The sequence below is a fragment of the Phacochoerus africanus genome, chromosome X, assembly GCF_016906955.1.
Source record: "Phacochoerus africanus isolate WHEZ1 chromosome X, ROS_Pafr_v1, whole genome shotgun sequence".
Lineage (NCBI taxonomy): Eukaryota > Metazoa > Chordata > Mammalia > Artiodactyla > Suidae > Phacochoerus > Phacochoerus africanus.
The window spans coordinates 2,727,401-2,747,324 of record NC_062560.1 but is presented as its reverse complement, the minus strand read 5'-3'; the positions used below and the strand labels follow the sequence as shown (position 1 = coordinate 2,747,324).

Here is a 19,924-nt window from a genome sequence, read left to right as displayed (position 1 = left end):
TTTGACTTTAAAGAGCCCTAGGGGTTTGCCTTCCACCTTTCAGAACCTTGACAATCACATACATAAACAAAATCAGACATCAGAATTCTATCCTCCTGGGGGGGGGCCTGCACCTCAGGATCTTTTTAATTTTTTTTTTTAGGGCCACACGCATGCCATATGGACGTTCCCAGACCAGGGGTGGAATCGGAGCTGCAGCTGCCGATCTATGGCACAGCCACAGCGACGTGGGATCCGAGCCTTGTCTGCGACCCACACCACAGCTCACGGCAACGCCGGATCCTTCACCCACTCCGTGAGACCAGGGATGGAACCCGCATCCTCATGGAGACAGTGTTGGGTTCTTAACCCACTGAGCCACACGGGGAACTCCCGAAACAGCTTTTGAATAATATTCTTGGCTCTCCCCCAATTCATTTGACACCTGAGATACATGGCACACCCAAAAGACCTTTCCCTAATCGCACTGAAAGTCCAGAGATATAACGAGTGTTTTCTGAAAGCCACTAACACCAGCTCCTATTTTCTGAGCATCGCTGGTGCCGGATCCTACACGGAGCCCTCTTAGTGTCTCTGCTGTTTCTGTACAGTCCACAGGAAAGGTGACGTGAGGATTTCAAAGCAAAACATCTTCCTTACCGATGGGGTCGATTGAGTTCGCCAAGGGACCAGCGGGCTTTCTTGAGAACTTGTCGGGAGACTCATGGTTTACTCCCTAGAGAACAGGTACGCAGGTGGAGCGCGCCTGACTGCGCTTTGCTGCTAATTGCATTTTTCCGTGATGGAGGGTTTCTGGTAACCCTGCCGTGAGCAAGCCTGGCAGGGCCGTTTTTCCAACAGCGTCTGCCCGCTGCGTGGCTCTGGGTCCCATTCCTGTAATTCTCGCCGTATTTCAAACGTGTCCGTATTTGTGATCCGGGAGCTTTGACGTAACTATGTCAACAACACACTGAAGGCTCAGGATGGGTAGCATGTGTTATTTATTGATTCATTTCTTTTTCTTTTTATGGACGCCCCTGTGACATCTGGAAGTTCCCAGATGGAGTCCCAGCGGAGCAGCCGCTGCAAGTCTATACCACAGCCACAGCCACAGCGGATCTGAGATGCATCTGCAACTTCTGCAGCACAGCTCGCAGCAATGTTGGGTGCGTAACCCACGGAACGAGGCCAGAGATTGAACCTGCTTCCTCACAGACGCTATGTCGGATTCTTAACCCACTGAGCTGCAGCGGGAGCTCCAGTTCACATATTTTAGCAAGACAGCCTTCTAAAATGAAAGTCTCTGCCTTGTTTTTTAGACATAAAGTGTTGTACACTTAGTAGACTACAAGGGAGAGTGGACATCAGTTTTTTTTTTTTTTTTTGCCACACTTGGAGTATGCAGAAGCTCCTAGCGAGAGATCAAACCTGAGCCACAGCAGTGACAATGCCGAGTCCTTAACCCCCTGAGCCAACAGGGAACTCCCTCAGCATCACTTTCATAGGCACTGGGAAATCAAAAAAATCTCTATGGCGCATTTTATTGTGATAGTTGATTTATTGCTGTGGTCTGGAACTGAACCTGAAATATCTCTGAGGTCTGTCAACTGTGTGTGTGTGTGTGTGTGTGTGTGTGTGTGTGTGTGTATTATTCCTAGTCTCTCACCATCGTGAATGTGTTTGGAGACTTTCATGTGTCAGTCTGCCTGCACACAGTTGTCTACCTGCAGGCCCTGCACACGGGAACACACAGAATTACACACACCCACAAACACAGAAACATACACAGAGAAATATACACGCGAACACTCACAAACACAAAAACACACAGAGAAATACAAACAGAAACACACACAGAGAAATATACACTGCACAAACACAGAAATACACACAGAAATACACTTGCACACACAGAAACTCACATAGAGAAATACACGTACACACAGAAATATACCTACACAAAGGCAGAAATAGAAATACACACAGAAACACACAGAGAAACACAGACACACAAACACAGAAACTCACACAGAAATACACACACACACAAACACACAGACATACACACAGAGAAATACACACAAACACAGAAACACAGAAAAGTATAAATACACATACACACACGCACACACACGCTTATAGCCTACCTCTTCCAAGGTTGCGTTAAACTGATACCACAGTGCATTTCCAGGGACACAGGAATAACGTAGGTGTAGACACCCAGCAAGAAGGAACTGCACGGGTTGAGGCTCAAAGGGACCTTCTCTGGTGGCCACCACGTCCCCCTGTCGTGAACACCGTGCCCAGGGAACCATCCGCACCGTTGGAAGTTTTCTCTGTCCAGAAATGCAAGGCAGGAGTGCTTGCTGTGGCTCAGCAGAAACGAATCCAACTAGTACCCATGAGGATGCAGGTTCGATCCCTGGCCTTGTTCAGTGGGTGAAGGATCTGACGTTGCCGTGAGCTGTGATGTAGCTGGCAGACGAGGCTCGGATCCTGTGTTGCTGTGGCTGTGGTGTAGACTGGCAGCTGTAGCTCCAATTGGACTCCTAGCCTGGGAACCTCCCTATGCTGCAGGTGCAGCCCTAAGAAGACCAAAAACAAAGCAAAACAAAACAAAAAAAAAGCAAGGCAGCAAGAACTGGCTGTTCTTTCAAAGCCAAGCATCCCAACCTCACTCACACACGAAAACTTGAGTGGTCCTCCAGAAAGTCATTCTTTCTTTCTTTTTTTTTTTCTTCTCTTTAATGTCTTTTGTTGAAGTGGAGTTGGTAGACAGCGTTGTGTTATTGTCTGCTGTACAGCCGCGTGACTCAGTTACACACATAGATATTTTGCCGTGTTCTTTTCCATGATGGTTGATCACAGGATATTGAATATAGTTCCCTGCGCTCTGCAGGAGGACTTGGTGGGTTCTGCATCCTACAGACAATAGTTTGCATCTGTTAACCCCAAACTCCCAATGTATCCCTTCCCCTTCCCCCTCCCCCTTGGCAACCACACGTGTGTTCTCCATGTCTGTGAGTCTGTTTCTGTTCTGTAGATAGTGCCGTATTTTATTTTATTTATTTTTTTGTCTTTTTAGCTATTTCTTGGGCCGCTCATGCGGCATATGGAGGTTCCCAGGCTAGGGGTCGAATCGGAGCTGTAGCCCAGAGCCACAGCAACGCGGGATCCAAGCCGCGTCTGTGACCTACACCACAGCTCACGGCAACTCCAGATCCTTAACCCACTGAGCAAGGGCAGGGACCAAACCCGCAACCTCATGGTTCCCAGTCGGATTCGTTAACCACTGCGCCACGACGGGAACTCGCAGTGCCGTATTTTAGATGCCACATAGAAGTGACCTCGTATGCTCTTAGTCGTTCTCAGTTTGACTTACTTCACTTCGTGTGATCATCTCTCGGTCCATCCATGTTGCTGCAAGTGGCGTTATTGTGTTCTTTTTCCTGGCCGAGTAATATTCCACGGTATGCACAGACCATGTCTTCGTTATCCACTGTTCTGTCGATGGACATACAGGTTATTTCCATGTCTCGGCTGTTGTACCTCGTACTGCAAGGAGCATTGGGTGCGTGGATCTTTTCAGAGGATTGTTTTCTCCAGAGAGATGCCCAGGCGTGGGGTTGTTGGATCCTACAGTCATTCTCTGTTTAGTTTTCTGAGCAGCCTCTCGACTGTCCTCCATCGTGGTGGAACCGATCTCCGTTCCCACCCTAACCCTCTTCTCCACACCGTCTCCAGCATTTACTGTTTATGGTCTTAGTAGGAAAAGACCATCAGCCTCGTCTTGATCAGTCGGTTCCTCTGTCCGAGACGTCAAGACGGCAAAAGACCCAAGATTCCAGAAAAAGCACGTAATTCGTGGAACCCGAGAGACCGTTAAAACAAAAAGGGAACATAAGGTATTTTTTTTTTTTTAAGTTTTCCTTTGAGTCATAATTTCGGAGAAGTGTGACAAGAGTCTGTCTCCGTCAACAAAAATAGGATGTTTCAGTGAAGGAGCAACATGAAGAGCTTCTCGCAGGACGGCTGGACATTTCAAGGAGGGATTTTTCAAAGTCCGAAGGGGGAACTTGCCCATCCTTGTGACTTTAGCTGTCGTCCTGCAGCTGGTGGCTCCCAAAGGCACGGCTCTGAGCTACACCTTTGTTTGGGTGCTGGCGGCCACTGCCTTTGGGGGTGTCTGTCTGCCCTGATATCAACGGGGTCCCTTGCGTTAACGTCCTGAGGCTGTTGTCACAAGCCGTGAGAAGCCAGGTGGCCTAAAACGGCAGATCTCCATCCTCTGCCCAGCCCTGGAGACCACATGTTTTGAGGTCAAGGTGTCGCAGGGCTGGGTTCCCTTGAGAAGCTCCAGGGGAGGGTCCTTCCTGCCTCCGCCAGCTTCTGGGGGCTCCAGGCGGCCCTGGGCGGGTGGCCGCCTCCCTCCCGTCTCTGCCTCCGTCTTCCCATGGCTCCTCCTCTGTGTCTGGGTGTCTTCTTCTGTCTCTTAGGGGGAACCCTGTCCTTGGAGGGAGGGCCCCCCTCATCCAGGAGGACCTCCTCTCAGACCCTTCCCTTCCTCACACCTGCAAAGACCCTGTTTCCAGATAAGATCGGGTTCTTCCCAGAACAGACTTCCATCCAGATAAGCAGACGAGGGGCTTAAAACCACAGGCACCCACGCTCCCCCATCCTGGAGACCAGGTGTCTGAGGTCAAGGCGTCCCATGGCTGAGCTCCCTCTAGAGGCTCCAGTGGAGGGTCCTTCCTATGTCTTCCAGCTTCTGGAGGCTCTGTCTCTTTGTCCGTGCATCCGTCCTGTCCGTCCATCCATCCATCCATCCATCCATCTTCCTTTAGTTTTCTCTTTGCTTCCGTGTATGTGTCCGTCTCCTATCTGTGTAATCTGTCATCCATCTCATCCGTTTTTCTCTCTGTGTTTCTCTGTCGTCTCCGTGTCATCTGTCATCTCTCTTCTCCGTTATGTATGTATCTATATCTGTCTTCTGTCCGTCTGTCATCTCACTACCGTATCTCTCCGTCGTCATTGTTACTTGTCTTCCACTGACCTGTTATCTTTGATCCATCCATCCGTCCAGCCACCCCCTGTTTATTCTCTCATCCGTCTCAATCATCTGTGTCATCCGTTTACATCTGTCTGTATTTCTCCGTCATCTCTCTATCGCTCTGTGTGTATTATGGGTGTATGTGTGTACGTGTATAAAGCATCTTTGTATCTATGCATGCATCTACCTAGTATTTTTTTTATTTCTTCCACCTGTCTCTCATCTGTCTTTTATCCATGCATCCATCCATCCTTTTCCCATCTTCTGGAGCAGTTGTTTTGCAGCCGAGGGCATTGCTGTTTTCTCTGGACACTTGGCAATGACTGGAGACATCGCGATTGTCACACAAGCAGAAAGGGGGCTGCTGCTGGGCTGCGGTGGGTCAACCCCCGCCCCCCGCCCCAGTGCCCTGGACACCCCCAGCACACAGGATCCTCTAACCCAGACTGTCCATCATGCTGAGGTGGAGAAACCTGCTGAGGCACTGTTGGTCATTGGAGCTGGGGGGCTGTTTCTGTGACTTGATCACATCCCCCTGGGGGCAGTTGAGGGCTGCTGCTCTCACTTGGCCGTCTTTGCGCTGTGAACATACAAAGACCAAGCACATCTGCTGAGAGAAAGCGAAGGCGGGGCCGGGAATTCCAGGCATTTCCTGGTGTGGCCTTTGTCCGTGTTGGGGCTGGAGCTGGCATTTCCTGGTGTGGCCTTTGTCCGTGTTGGGGCTGGAGCTGGCACGGTTGGTATTCTGTGATTCTCCATTTCGCATCCTTGCCAGCAGGGAGTACCACTCAGTAAGTCATCTGTCAGTGCAAGAATTGTGGTTCTGTCAGCTCTGTTTTTATCTTTTAAAGCAGGACACGGTGAAATGGAATGTTGGCCTCAGCAGCATTTGGGAGCAGTTACTTGGTGGTTTTTTTCGAGCTGTCTAGACGCGTGATCTCACAAAGCCCACTCCTCCCCGCCCAGCGCTCAGCGGAACCGATCTTTGAAGTTCAGGCTCCAGGCTTAGTTAAAAAGCCTTCATAACTTTATCCAAAACAAACATCATTTGGGATAAATTTTGCTTATTACGATACGATACGCAAGCCATAAAATTCACCCTTTCAAAGTGTCTAGTTCTTGGTTTTAAGTTGAATCAGACTTAGCACACATTCTTTTTTTTTTTGTCTTTTTAGGGCTGCACCTGTGGCATATGGAAGTTCCTAGGCTAGGGGTCGAATTGGAGCTGTAGCCACTGGTCTATACCACAGCCACAGCGACGCCAAATCCGAGCTGCATCTGCAACCTACACTGCAGTTCACGGCAACATCAGATCCTTAACCCACTGAGCGAGGCCAGGGATCGAACCTGCATCCTCATGGATGCTAGTGGGGCTTGTTACTGCTGAGCCTTCATGGGAACTCCCAGCACAAGTTCTTTAAAACACCTTCTAAAGGTTTCCCCCTACCCCCTGATAAAACAGAAGTTTGTCTAAACTTGTTTGCAGCCATAAATTCCAGAATCCAACTTTTAAAAGAAAGTGTCCACGTTACCCACTTACGATGTCCTGTAATGTAGTTTACAATCATTTCTTTAAAAAAAATTTTTTTGGGGGGTGCAGTGATGTCACATAATGTAGTTTATTATCTTTTCTTTCTGAAATTTTTATTTGACTGCGTTTTTTGGCATGTGGAATCTCCCAAGCCAGAGATGGAATGCACGCCACAGCAGTGACAGTGATGGATCCTTAACACACTGCGCCACCAGGAAACTCCTACAATCTTTTCTGATATGACGTTGGTGGAGAGGAATCCTTAAGGCAAAGAGATGGGTTTGACAATAATACATTCTTTCATCAAGGCGTCGTAATTATTTTGCCATCCTTGTCTAATGTGTGTGTATTAAATTGATCAAGGTAACATATATTTAGCTATTGTGTACGTAAGACATTTCTATAGTTCAGAAATAAAAAAGTTAAAAAAAAATTGGAGTTCCCTTTGTGGCTCAGCAGGAACGAGCCCAACTGTAGTATCCGCGAGGATGAAGGTTCGATCCCTGGCTTTGCCCAGGAGGTTGAGGATCTGGCGTTGCCTGAGCGGTGGTGTCGGTTGCAGCTGTGGTTCAGATCTCATGTTGCTGTAGCTGTGGTGTAGACTGGCAGCTGCAGCTCCAATTTGACACCTGGCCTGGGAACTTCCATATGCTGCAGGTACGGCCCTAGGAAAAAAAGAAACTTCTTCAGGCAGAGGCACCCCTGTTTTTGGCCCCCAGCTGCCCTCATCCCCTCACTCCAGGCCTGCAGCTCAGTGTCTTGTTCTTTTTGCAAACACCTTTTCAACAGACAGAAGCAAAAATCACCATCAAGAGGGGCATATTATTAAGATGCGGCCTCCTTTCAGTCTCCTTAGAAGTTATATATCCTTTTTCTTTTTTAAATTCTTTGAAACATTCCTGAACGAGTTTCACCCGTCTAAATGTTGAAAGAGATAAAACCTTAGCCTCCCTTGAATGGAGGGGAGCTTGCAACCAGTGTTGCAGGTACAGGGAGGTGACGGCCGACACTGGGCCGTGTGGGTTCCACTGATGATGGGAGGGCTTTGGGAGGGACCCTCAGAGCCCACCCACCAGGGACCAGCCTCCCCTGAGGTGTCTGGGAATTTCTTCCTAGCTCCAGGAGCACCTGGCGAGTTAGGGGTGAATGAGACCTGCCCTGGAGTCCCCATCTTGCAGAATCGCTGCATCGGGGGGTGGCGGGGGGGGGGCTCAGATCCTCAGGCACCCTTGGGGCTGAAGCGCGGTCCTGATCTGTCAGACGTGTCCCAGTGGTGGTCTCAGCACATACGTCCTGGGGTGACCTTGGTGTCTTCATCCATCCCGTGCAGGAGGAAGGGCGAGGAAGAAGAGTGTTCCCTGGAAACCCAGGGGCTGGCCGGGTTGTAGAGTGGGGGAGGGAGCCCTGCTCCCTGGGGGTGAGGGGGTGGAACCTGTGTTGAAATGCTCTTAGGCTCTCAGAGCCCCGTGGACGGGAGCTGCTGTCCCTGCTGGACTCTCTGCGCCTGTGGCGGTGTTCCGCCCTGGCTGGCCTGTTGCCTGAACTTCCGCCTGCCTTTCGGGCAAGGTTGGGCTTCTTCATCCCCACACTGGGCCCTTGACTGTGCCTGGCTCTGCTTTGGTAGCATCCGGGATGCTCGTGGGCAAGGCACAGGGGGCCTTGACGCCTCAAGCGAGAATGACGGAAGATGGAAGAAGGATGGGGTGGCTGGGAGACAAGTTAGGGGGTTGCCTTTAACAGATACCCAGTCTCGTATGTAAAATAGACAGAGACCAAGGACCTACTGGGCAGGCGCAGGGAACTATACTCAATGTATCGTCATCACCTAGGAGGGAAGAGAATCTGCAGAGGAATCGATATGTGTGTGTATAACGGAGTCACTTTGCTGCACGCCTGAAACAAGGGCAACGTGTAACTCAACTATGCTTCCATATAAAGGTCCAAAAAAAAAAATCTTTTTTTCCCCTTCTGTTTATAGCTGCACCTGCAGCATATGGAAACTCCCAGGCGAGGGGTCAAATTGGAGCGGCCACTGCCAGCCTACACCACAGCCACGGCGACCAGATCCAAGCTGCACCTGAGACCTCCACCACAGCTCACGGCAACGCTGGATCCTTAACCCACGGAGTGAGGCCAGGCATCAAACCCTCATCGCCTGGTGGATACGGTATCAGGGCCTTAACCTGCTGAGCCACAACGGGAACTCCTCCGCCAAATCTTTAACTTAGGGCAGCTGCTTTTCAAAGCCCCTCCTCGCCCCCCCATGGAGTTTCGAATTTCCATAGTTGAGACAAGGAAGAACAAAACCATACATCGTACTTTGTGCACATGTGTGGGTGTGGCCGCGTGTCATTTGGGGAGAGTATTTTCTAATGCAAAAGGACACACGCACTTAGCCTCTCATACTGAGTGACGTCAGTCAGACAAATACCGTAAGATATCACTTCCATGTGGAATCTAAAATAGGGCACCAATGAACCTGTCTGCCGAATAGAAACAGACCCCCAGCCACAGAGATCAGACGTGGGGTTGCTGGGGGGCGGGGGGGCGTGGGCTGGACGGGGAGTTTGGGGTCTGTAGGTGCAAACTCGGACACTGAGAACGGAGAAGCCATGAGGTCCTGCTGTGCAGCGCAGGGAACTCTGTGCAGTGTCCTGGGATAGATGGAAGATAGCGTGAGAAAGGGCGTGTGTGTCTGCAAATGCCTGGCTCCCTGTGCTGTGGAGCAGAAATGGACACAACATTGCAAATCAACTGTACATTCATTTCAAAAAGTGTCAAGAAAAGTGTTACCTGCCTGGACAGGGATGGGAGGCCAGGTGAGTTTAGTGGCTTCCAGATCCCGGGCACCTTCACCTGTGAGGGTGCGGATGCCAGAAGCCAGGTGATGGCTGTGTTTAATCCTCTCCTCTTTTTTTAGGGAGGGAGGATTGCCTATAGAGATTCAGTTATTTTTTTAATGATTTTTATTTTTTTCCATCATAGCTGGTTTACAGCGTTCTGTCACTTTTCTCCTGTACAGCAAGGTGACCCAGTCACACATGCATGTATATATATACACGTTCTTTTTTCTCACATTATCCTCCATCGTGCATGACTAGATAGAACACAGCAGGAAGCATGACAGGTCTTAAGGAGGAGTTGGGGCCATCCTGACATTGTGTGCGCTGTGATTAAGTCCAGGCAGGGATTCTGGGTCGTTGTCAGGTGGGTCGTGATGTGGTTTTAGCTCCTCTTTGGGAAATAGGCTGACGGAGCCGTCTGTGCTGATTGTGTCTCTCCATCCATCCCTGCTTCTGTCTGTCTGTGTATCTGTCCATCCTTCCCTTCCTCCTTATGTATGCGGGGGGGGGGGGGGGATGCAGGTAAGAGAAGACAGGTGGGAGGGGGGTGTTTCCTGCCACTGGACCGCCAGGTAAACAGACGGAAGAGGTGGGTGAGCAGGAGGGGACCTTCTTTACGGATGCCCTTAGCAAATGTCTCCAGTCCAGTCTGGAATTTGGGTGGTGTCCACGTGGCACAGCAGGTTAAGGATCCCTGGTTGCCGCAGGTTGCAGTGGCGGCGTGGGTTCGATTCCTGGCCCCAGAACTTACACATGCCATGGGTGCAGCCAGTTTTTTTTTAAAAATGGGGGAGTTCCCGTCGTGGCGCAGTGGTTAACGAATCCGACTAGGAACCATGAGGTTGTGGGTTCGGTCCCTGCCCTTGCTCAGTGGGTTAACGATCCGGCATTGCCGTGAGCTGTGGTGTAGGTTGCAGACGCGGCTCGGATCTCGCGTTGCCGTGGCTCTGGCGTAGGCTGGAAACTACAGCTCCGACTGGACCCCTAGCCTGGGAACCTCCATATGCCACGGGAGCAGCCCAAGAAATAGCAAAAAGACAAAAAAAAAATGGGGACTCTATGGATGTGAGAGACGGGGCATCCTCAAAGATTATCATGAGGTTCGTAATACTCGTCAGGGTACCAGATAGGGTTGATTTTATTTTCTTTTTTTGGCTCCATATGGAGCTCACAGGCCTGGGATCAGATCCAAGCTGCAGCTGCAGCAACGCTGGATCTTTAACCCACTGTCCCGGGCCAGGGGTCGAACCCACATCCCAGCACTTCCCAAGACACTGACCCCATTGCTCCACAGTGGGAGCTCCAGAGGTGATTTTTTTTTTTTTTTTAAAGAATTTTTTATAGGCATTCCTATGGTGGCTCAGTGGGTTAAGAACTCTGCTAGGATCCATGAGGACACGGGCTCAATCCCTGGCCTTGCTCAGTGGGTTAAGGATCCGATGTTGCTGTGAGCTCTGGTGTAGGTTGCAGATGCAGCTCAGATCCAGCGTTGCTGTGGCTGTGGTGTAGACCTGCAGCTAGCTGCAGCTCCAGTTGGACCCCTAGCCTGGGAACGTCCATATGCCGCAGGTGCAGCCTTTAAAAAAAAAAAAATTACTTTTATAAGCTCCTACCAGCCCCTCACCGTGAAGACGAGATCTCATCCGAGGTAGAGCAAACCCTTCACAGTGGGAGCTCAGGCCTTTTTAGGGAACCATGACTTATTTCTGAATCTCTGAAAGGGGAAGAACATATCAGGTGATTTCTTGTTAGGTGCAGTGAGCGGTTCAATTCCTTAATATTTAGCTGCATACGGGAAATAGTTTGTTTTTTTTTTTTCCTCCCCTCCCCCGCCGGGGCCAGGGATTGAATCCAGTTGCTGCTGCAACCTGTGCCACTGGTGTGGCAACACCAGATTCTTGAACCCCGTGTGCAGGGCTGGGACCCGAGCTGCTGTCCTGGGATTCTTAACCCCTGGAGGAACACGGGAACGCCTCTCTGAATGCTGATCCACACGTCGTGCCAGCGGTGGTGGTATTTCAGGTTGCCCTGTCCGTGCTTGGGAAAGTCATGGATCTTCTTAAACACGCCCTCAAATGGTGTGTTTCCATCCCTTTCATCCTCACAGCGTGGATACGTGCTTTGTTACGGGGCCTTTTCCCTTCGAACCCAAGAAGAAAGTGTGTCAGACACTGTCACTTGACGGTCTTGGCCGTATAAAGCAGTGAAAGTGCAGTGTTTCTGAGAGGTCCCCAGTGTTGGGGTATCTAGGAAAAGATAAGGGGATAGGAGTTCCCTTGTGGCTCAGTGCTTAATGAAGCTGACTAGGATCCATGAGGATATGGGTTCGATCCTTGGCCTCGCTCCGTGGGTGAAGGATCTGGCGTTGCCGTGAGCTGTGGTGTAGGTCGCAGATGCGGCTCGGATCCCCTGTTGCTGTGGCTGTGGGGTAGACCGGCAGCTGCAGCTCCGATTCGACCCCTAGCCTGGGAACCTCCATATGCCATGGGAGCAGCCCTAAAATAGCGAGGGATAAAGGGATATTGCATATCTTATTTGATATTTCTGCAATCCCAAAGATTAAAAAAAAAATAGGTCTTGGGAAAGAAGCAAGACTTTCATGTCATAACTGTTCATTTAATTACCTCCACGTTTTGGGGAGGACGTTATGCATGTATACACGTTGACAGAATGAAAATGCAGTTCCTAAAAGGGAATGTGGGAATTCCCGTCATGGCTCAGCGGAAAACGAATCCAACTAGGATCCATGAGGACGTGGGTTCGATCCTTGGCCTCGCTCCTCAGGTGAAGGATCCAGCGTTGCTGTGAGTGGTGGTGTAGGTCGCAGATGTGGCTCGGATCCCGTGTGGCTGTGGTGTAGACCGGCAGCTGCAGCTCCGATTGGACCCATGATCTGGGACCCTCCATCTGCTGCAGGTGCAGCCCTAACAAGACAAAAAAAAAAAAAAATCAAGGAATGTGGAATCGGGCTGCCTTCTCAGTGAAACTTCCTCTTGTCAAGTCGCCTGGAGAAATTCCCCTTTTCTGGCGGGGGCGTCTCCCGGCCGAGGACCGGGGGACTTACCCACCCACCGGGGTGGAAACCCAGCACTGCTTCCTTTGCCCAGAAAATGTTGCTATTCTTAACCATCTCTTATCCTCTCTGGGAACAGACTCACAGTTTGCAGGCTTCTTTTGATAACGCTTTTGGAAAGTTCATCACTCTTCTAGAACAGACGGGCTTTTCTTTCTGGGAATGCTCCTGGGTTTTCTGGGAGTTTCTGCTCGTCAGCGCTCTGCAGAATGACCGCGCATGGTTTGGGGGTGTCTTCCGCGCTGGCCTGCAAATTTCCCCACATTTCCCAAACCGCATCAGTGTAGCAAAGCCGGGAACGGAACCCTGGGTCTCTTGGAAACCTGTCAATTTTGATTTCCAAACGTGTCCTCAAAAAAGAAGGGGGATAGCAAGGAAAACGCCTGTTGGGTTCTGCCTGCAAAACCGTGAACAAATAACCGCCACACTGGGAAGCTTAAAACAGCAGGACTCCACCCCCACCCCCCACCCTGGAGACCAGACGTCTGAGGTCAAGGGGTCCCAGGACCATGCTCCTTCCAGAGGCTCCAGGGAAGGGTCCTTCCTGCCTCTTCCAGCTCCTGGGGGCTCCAGGCGGCCCTGGGCTGGTGGCCGCCTCCCTCCCATCTCTGCCTTCGTCTTCTCGTGGCTTCTCCTCTGTGTCTGGGTCTCCTCTCTGTCTCTTAGGGGGACACTGTCCTTGGAGGGAGGGCCCCCCTCATCCAGGAGGACCCCCTCTCAGACCCCTGACTTCATCACATCTGCAAAGACCTTTTGTCCAAACAAACTCCCTTTCCCAGGTACCGGGGTTAGGAATTGAACCATTGTCTTGGGGGACACACTTTGACCCTCCAGAGGGGGGAGGGGTTAGAATGACCATGTGCAGGTGACCCAAACAGGACCAGGCTCGCTGTGGGGTCCCCTCCCAGCACAGGGGCCGGGATGGGTGGTGGTGGCTTTCTGGTGTTTGGTTCCTTGATGGGTTTTCCTTAGAAGGTGCTGTGGGGGATGGGAGGAGAGCAGAGGGGGATGGAGGGTCCTGCCTGTTTTGCTGAAGTCGGAGCAGGTGGCCTCCCTCTGAGGTCTGTCATCACCCCTCTGACCCCCGGACCTGAAATGAAGACTAGCATTGTGTCTTTTGTCCTTGGCGTGGCAGCCTACCCCTGCTGTTCTCATTCTCTGTGGATTTTTCCCGAGGGCTTTCAGTTCCAGGTAACTTAAAACAACCATCTTCCCGTGGCTTCTCCACCAGCTTCAACCAATTTAAAGCAACGCACAGCAGGTTAAGCCAACTTAGAGCCACCCTTAGTGGCTTAAACCCACTTGGAACAACCCCCACCAACTTAAACCAACTTAGAACAACCACCACCAACTTAAAGCAACTTAAAACAACCTGCACCAGCTTTTAAACCAACTCAAAACAGCCCCCAACCACGTAAACCCACTTAAAAAAGCCCCCACCAACTGGGACAAACTTTAAACAACCCCCACCAACGTAAACCAACTTAAAACAACCCGCACCCACTTAAACCAATTGCAGACAATGCACGCTAGCTTAAACCAGCTGAAAACAACCTGTGCCAACTTAAACCAACTGAAAACAGCCCCTATCAGCTTAAACCAATTGAAAACAGCCCCCACTAGCCACAACAGGAGTTTGCTGTCACACGTGCTTCCCTTTGTGGGTTTTCAGAGATCAACTGGGGGTGGGGGGCGCTCTTCCACGTGGCGTCTGAAGGGCCCAGGCTTTGCCTGGGGTCCCTCTGTGACCTTCCTGCCCTCGGGACCGTTTGTGGGTTCGGAGAGCAGAGGTCCTTCCCCACTGATGAGAGGAAGGCGTTTTTTTTCCGCCTTTGCCACGCCTCCCCCTGGGCTGTTTCTTCCACCCTCTGCTGTGACCTCGGGGGCCGGAGATGCCTTTTCATTCCCTGTGAGCACAAGGCCGTCCCTGTAAGAGGGGAGCTGTGCTTGGCTGTCGAACCCTCCAGGCGAAGGTGCCCGGTTTGTGCTGTCATGGGGTGTGTGTGTGTGAGTGTGAGAGAGAGAGACAGACAGAGGGAGACGGAGGCTCGGCGTGCGCTGTTTGCAGGGACCTTGGAGCGCGCAGATGGGTTGTGTCGCGTGGGCTCCGCTTGCTTCCCGCTGCTGACGTCCGCCGTCCTCAGGTCTTACTTCTCCCGCTCCCCAGATGCAAGACCCGCATGACGTGGGGTGTGTCGGAGTTTTCGGGGTGTGTGGAGGGGGACGGGAGGCGGGTGGGGTGGTGGAGAAATGCCAACAGCCTGGAGAAGGTGGTGGAGGCTTTGGAAGGATGGAGGATTCTCCAGAGAACCGGGAGCCCTTTCCCTGTTCTCTGCTGGCGTCGGAAGACCTGAACCGCGGGGAGGGGGAGGGCGTGGGCTGGACGCGGAGTTTGGGGGTCCGTAGATGCAAACTAGGACATTGAGAATGGACAAGCCATGAAGGCCTGCTGTCCAGCACAGGGAACTCTGTCCAGTCTCTTGGGACGGACCAGGATGGACAATAGTAAGAGAAAAAGAATGTGAATCTGTGTAGGACGGGGTCACCCTGCTGTACGGCAGACATGGACACAACACTGCACATAACTGGACTTTAATAAAAGCACAGAGAAAATGAGACAGGTGAGTATGTTGGGGAAGACGAGACAGACTTGGGCAGGCGGAGGTCCCCCTCGCATGCGTCATGCAGTGTCATCGTCTTGCCTGCAGACACGGGTGCGAGCATCAGCCAGGCATCCCCCAGAGGAATAAGAGGTATGACCCGCCGTCCATGTACGGCCACGCCGCCCTAGACCCTGAAGCATTCGAGGGACCCCCTGCGGGAGTCAGACTCCTCAGCCTGACCTTTTTGAAATCAGAATCACAGAGATGGAGCCAAAAGGGCCAAGTGGAAAAAAAGGACATCTTGAGAGAGACCGTGAGATCAGAAAAGGGCTGTGTTTACAGGTACGACTGGGTCCCCTGGCTGAACAGCAGACCCTGGCACAACGTTGTGAATCCACTCTAATTTTTTAAAAAAAGACACAGAATGGCCCATAAATCGAAGCCACCTGCATTATCTGGAAACAAAAGCCTCTTTCTTTTTTCTTTTGTTTCTTTATTTTTAGTTTATGGATTGATTGATTGATTTTGTCTTTTTAGGTCTGCACTCTGTGGCATATGGAGGTTCCCAGGCTAGGGGCTGAATCGGAGCTACAGCCACAGCCACGCCAGATCCAAGCCGCGTCTGCGACCTACACCACAGCTCACAGCCACGCCGGATCCTTAACCCATGGAGCGGGGTTAGGGCTTGAACTTGTGTCCTCCTGGATGCTCGTCAGATTCGTTTCAGCTGGGCCATGAGAACTCCAAAAGCCTCCTGTGTTGTTGGAGGAAAAGCCGGTGCATTAGACCAACCAGGAGAAGGACCTTCCCCCTTCCGTGTGCTCCAGCCTTCCTAAGACAATGTAGTTCTGAGCCTCAGAAAGCCAAGGGCCAGCTGTGTCTTGGAGTTGGGCATTTTTCAGCGTCTGGAAGGATCACCCTGGCCGGGTGCCGGTTATTTGATGAGCCTCTTGATGGCAGTTGGGCATTTCAGGCTGTTAGGAACACAGACACGTGATTTTAGGAACACGTAACTATTTCTCCAGCGAAACGAATGAATAGTCACCCAGAGATGGGAATCAAGACCCAAGAGCTTCCTGCTTTTTATTTTATTGACATATAGTTGGTATACAAGGTTGTGTTAATTTCTGCTGTACAGCAAAGCAACTCAGTTTTGTGTGTGTGTGTGTTTTCCTTTTCACGCCTGCACCTGCGGCACACAGATTAGAATTTCCCAGGCTAGGGGTCTCGGCAGAGCTGTGGCTGCACGTCTACACCACAGCCACAGCCACACAGGATCTGAGCTGCATGTGCCACCTACACCGCAGCTTGAGGGCATGCCGGATCCTTAACCCGCTGAGTGAGGCCAGGGATCCAGCCCGCGTCCGCACAAGACGCTGTGTCGCGTTCTTAACCTGCGCGGCCACCGTGAGGACGCTGCCCTTCTCAGTCACCCTCTTTTCCGTGATGCTCTGTCACAGGAGAGGAACACAGCTCCCGGCCCTCCTCTGTCGCGCCTTGCTCATCCCTCATATAGACAACAGCTTTGCATCTGCCTGAGCTCCCAAACCAGGCTTTTGTAGCTGGCGGAATCAGTGAAGGAGCTGTGTGTGTAAAGCGCTGAAGACCCCGTGGTTGGTTTTCCCCTGAGAGTTTTAAGGGTAGGAAGAGCCACTGAGTGTCGTTTGTCCCCGCGTGAATCTCTTTTGCTTTATTCCATGATGAGCCAGGGCGGAAGAGACGAAATGTTTTCCTGAAAGCTCTCTCGCATCAGGGAGCAAAACCTGGGCCTCAAAATGCTTCAGAGACTTCTTTCAAAGTGTTGCCCCGTTGGATGGAGACGCATTGGACAGAGAGCGTTGGTTATGTGCGTTGCAGGCGTGCGAGACCACAGAGGGATCTTTGCATAGAGGGCGGAAGCATCCCCATCTGCCTCGGCGACACCTGTCGCCTCCCGTAGTGACGGATTTTTTTCTTGTGCTGAGAACTGTTCTCTTGGCCACTTTCAAGCGTCTCATACAGTCTGATGCATTGTAGTCTCTCTGAGGGGCACTGTATCCCCGTGACTTTATTTCGTAACTTTGTTATTAACTTCTTTGTTATTTATGGTTGTGTTTATTTATTTTGTAACCTTGTAACCCCTCACTCCATACCCCCCACCTCTGGGGACCACAGGGTCCTATGTATGTATGAATTGGCCTGTGTTTTGAGATTCCTCAGGTATGTTTGTCTTTCTCCGTCTGATTTATGTCACTGAGCATAAGCTCCTCCAAGTCTCTCCATGTCATCCCAGATGACAGAATTTCCCTGTTCTTTTTTTTTTAATGGCTGAGTAATATTCTATTGCGGTGATGTGGTACACATACATGGTGGAATATTACTCACCCATAAAAAATAATGCAAGCATGCCATTTGCAGCCACCTGGGTGGACCTAGAGAGGACCGTACTAAGGGAAGTAAGTCAGACAGAGAAAGACAAACGTCATACGAGATCACTCAGATGTGGACTCTAATAAAAAAAGGATACACAAGAACGTCATTCGCAAAAACAGACTTGAAGATTTTTGAAACCAAACTTATGGTTACCAGAGGAGAGATGTTGGTGAGGGACACGTGAGTTGGGATTGGCATATAGACACTACTGTATACAAAATATAGTATATATACACCATTGTATGAAAATCGACGGGACCTACTTCTAGCTGGGGGGAAAATCTCATCAATAGTCTCTGAGAGCCTCTGTGGGAAAGAATCTGATAAGCTGTGGATGTGAGGATATGTACAGCTTATTCACTGTGCTGCACACCCGAACTGACACAACACCGAAAGCTACCTCTACGCCAGTAAAATTTATTCTTAAAAAACCGACCCTGTGGAGCATCCCCAAGCCCTGGAAAAAATATATATACCCCTGTATCATTTATTGGAAGCCTTAACAACAGAACACGAATTCTATTTTCTGTCTTTTTTTGCAGAGGTAGGTCCCATGGCCACCCTTCCATGCAAAGCTAAAAGATGGGCGCTTCCACTTTTTTTGTTTTGTTTTTTTTCTTTTTAGGGTTCGATCCCTGGCCTCGCTCATTGGGTTAAGGATCCAACGTTGCCGTGAGCTGTGATGTTGGTCGCAGATGCAGTCCAGTTCCTGCTGCCTTGCTGTGGCTGGGGCTGTGGTGTAGGCTGGCAGCTACAGCTCTGATGCGACCCCTTGCCTGGGAACTTCCCTATGCTGCCGAACTGTCATAAAATTCTATTTTTACTTCCAAATTATCTTTTGATAAGACTATACTTAAAATATTTATTAGGGCTCTTCATTCGTGGCTTCTGACAGAGCAGTTTCTTTTCTTCGTGTTTGTACATCACTTTCTACTTCTGCATTGATAAAATATTCATGATTGGAAACTTCCTTTCAAAGCCAAGGTGACTTGTTGGCGTTCCTCTCCCTGGCTGCATTGGCTGGGAGGTGTATTTATTTATGTTACGGCTTGGGAATTTTAACGTATAGAACATGCTCCCCTTCCCCCCAAGGTATGGCTTAACGTTGACTGTGTTTTCTTTTTCATGGTGCCATGTGCCAGAAAGGGCACTTGCACCTGTCTAATAAAAGAAGCAGAGGTGGTTGTGTCATTGTGTTGGAGGTCCCTGTCCTCGAGCCATCCTTGAATTCCGCTTTCCTGGTTTCTCATCGGATTGACCCCTATTTTTCCAGCCAGGGAGCCCAGTGCCTCCCCAGTTTCTCACGCCTTCTTGCCCAGGGAGACGTCTTCCTTGGCAGTATTGCTTTCACGAACAGGGGCGGAAGAGACAGCCACCTGTCTTATATCAGCGTGCAGCGTGTCAGGCACCCAGAGGCTCCCACATACAGATTTGGGTGGTTTTGTCCCTGACTTTACCTCTTCGCTGGGTGTCGATAAAATTCCTTTGGATCTTTGATCTCACAGTTGCATCAGGTGATTGCCAGGTGGATGAAGAGTAGAAGGCGGATCTGATCCCTTCACCGTGAGGCTCAGAGGATACAGAGGGGCTGGAGGGAGAGAGAGGAAGAGGAAACGGGGAAGGAGCAGGAGTGGGAGGGAAGGGGTTGGAAATGTTACACCAGGAGTTCCTGTCGTGGCGCAGGGGTTAACGAATCCGACTAGGAACCATGAGGTTGCGGGTTCGGTCCCTGCCCTTGCTCAGTGGGTTAACGATCCGGCGTTGCCGTGAGCTGTGGTGTAGGTCGCAGACGTGGTTCGGATCCTGCGTTGCTGTGGCTGTGGCGTAGGCTGGCGGCTGCAGCTCCGATTCGACCCCTGGCCTGGGAACCTTCCATATGCCACAGGAGTGGCCCAAGAAATGGCAAAAAGACAAAAAAAAAAGAAAGAAAAAAAAAGAAAATGTCACACCAGGGTACAAAAGAGGGTGTGACTTCCCCTTGTGTGTGTTTGACTGATGTCCTTTTGTATTTATAGGGGTAGCAGTTTTTTATTGAGTCTAAGCCGTGGCAGTTTTTCAGATGGACCTACGTGTGTTTAGCTGGCATAAATGTAGAAAAGAAAGAACCTTGCCCTCTTTGTGAGGAGGGCAGTGTGATCCTTGTCTGTCTTTTTTTCTGGACAGGACCGTGACAGTTACCGACATGTAGCAATAAACTTTAGAGTTTATCAGCACTCTCCTGCAGTGGGATACGTAGGAACTGGGCAGGAATGGGCCACATTTTTCATGGGATGAATTATCTTACTGATACTGTGTTTTCCAGTTCATTTTTTTTTTTTATTGACGTCGTGCTGAGTTTGCCGTGTGTTAGTTTCAGGTGTGTGGCTGAGTGATTCCGTCATGTACACACATATATCGATGCCTTTTCTCCTTCTTTTCCATGATAGGTTATTA

General features: G+C 50.5%; 1 protein-coding gene across 4 annotated transcripts in view; it reads left to right on the top strand.

The window, feature by feature from the left end:
- Nucleotides 1-19,924, top strand: part of PRKX (protein kinase cAMP-dependent X-linked catalytic subunit) — a 94,870-nt gene that overhangs the window by 19,114 nt on the left and 55,832 nt on the right. The gene's annotated exons all lie outside the window — the stretch shown is intronic.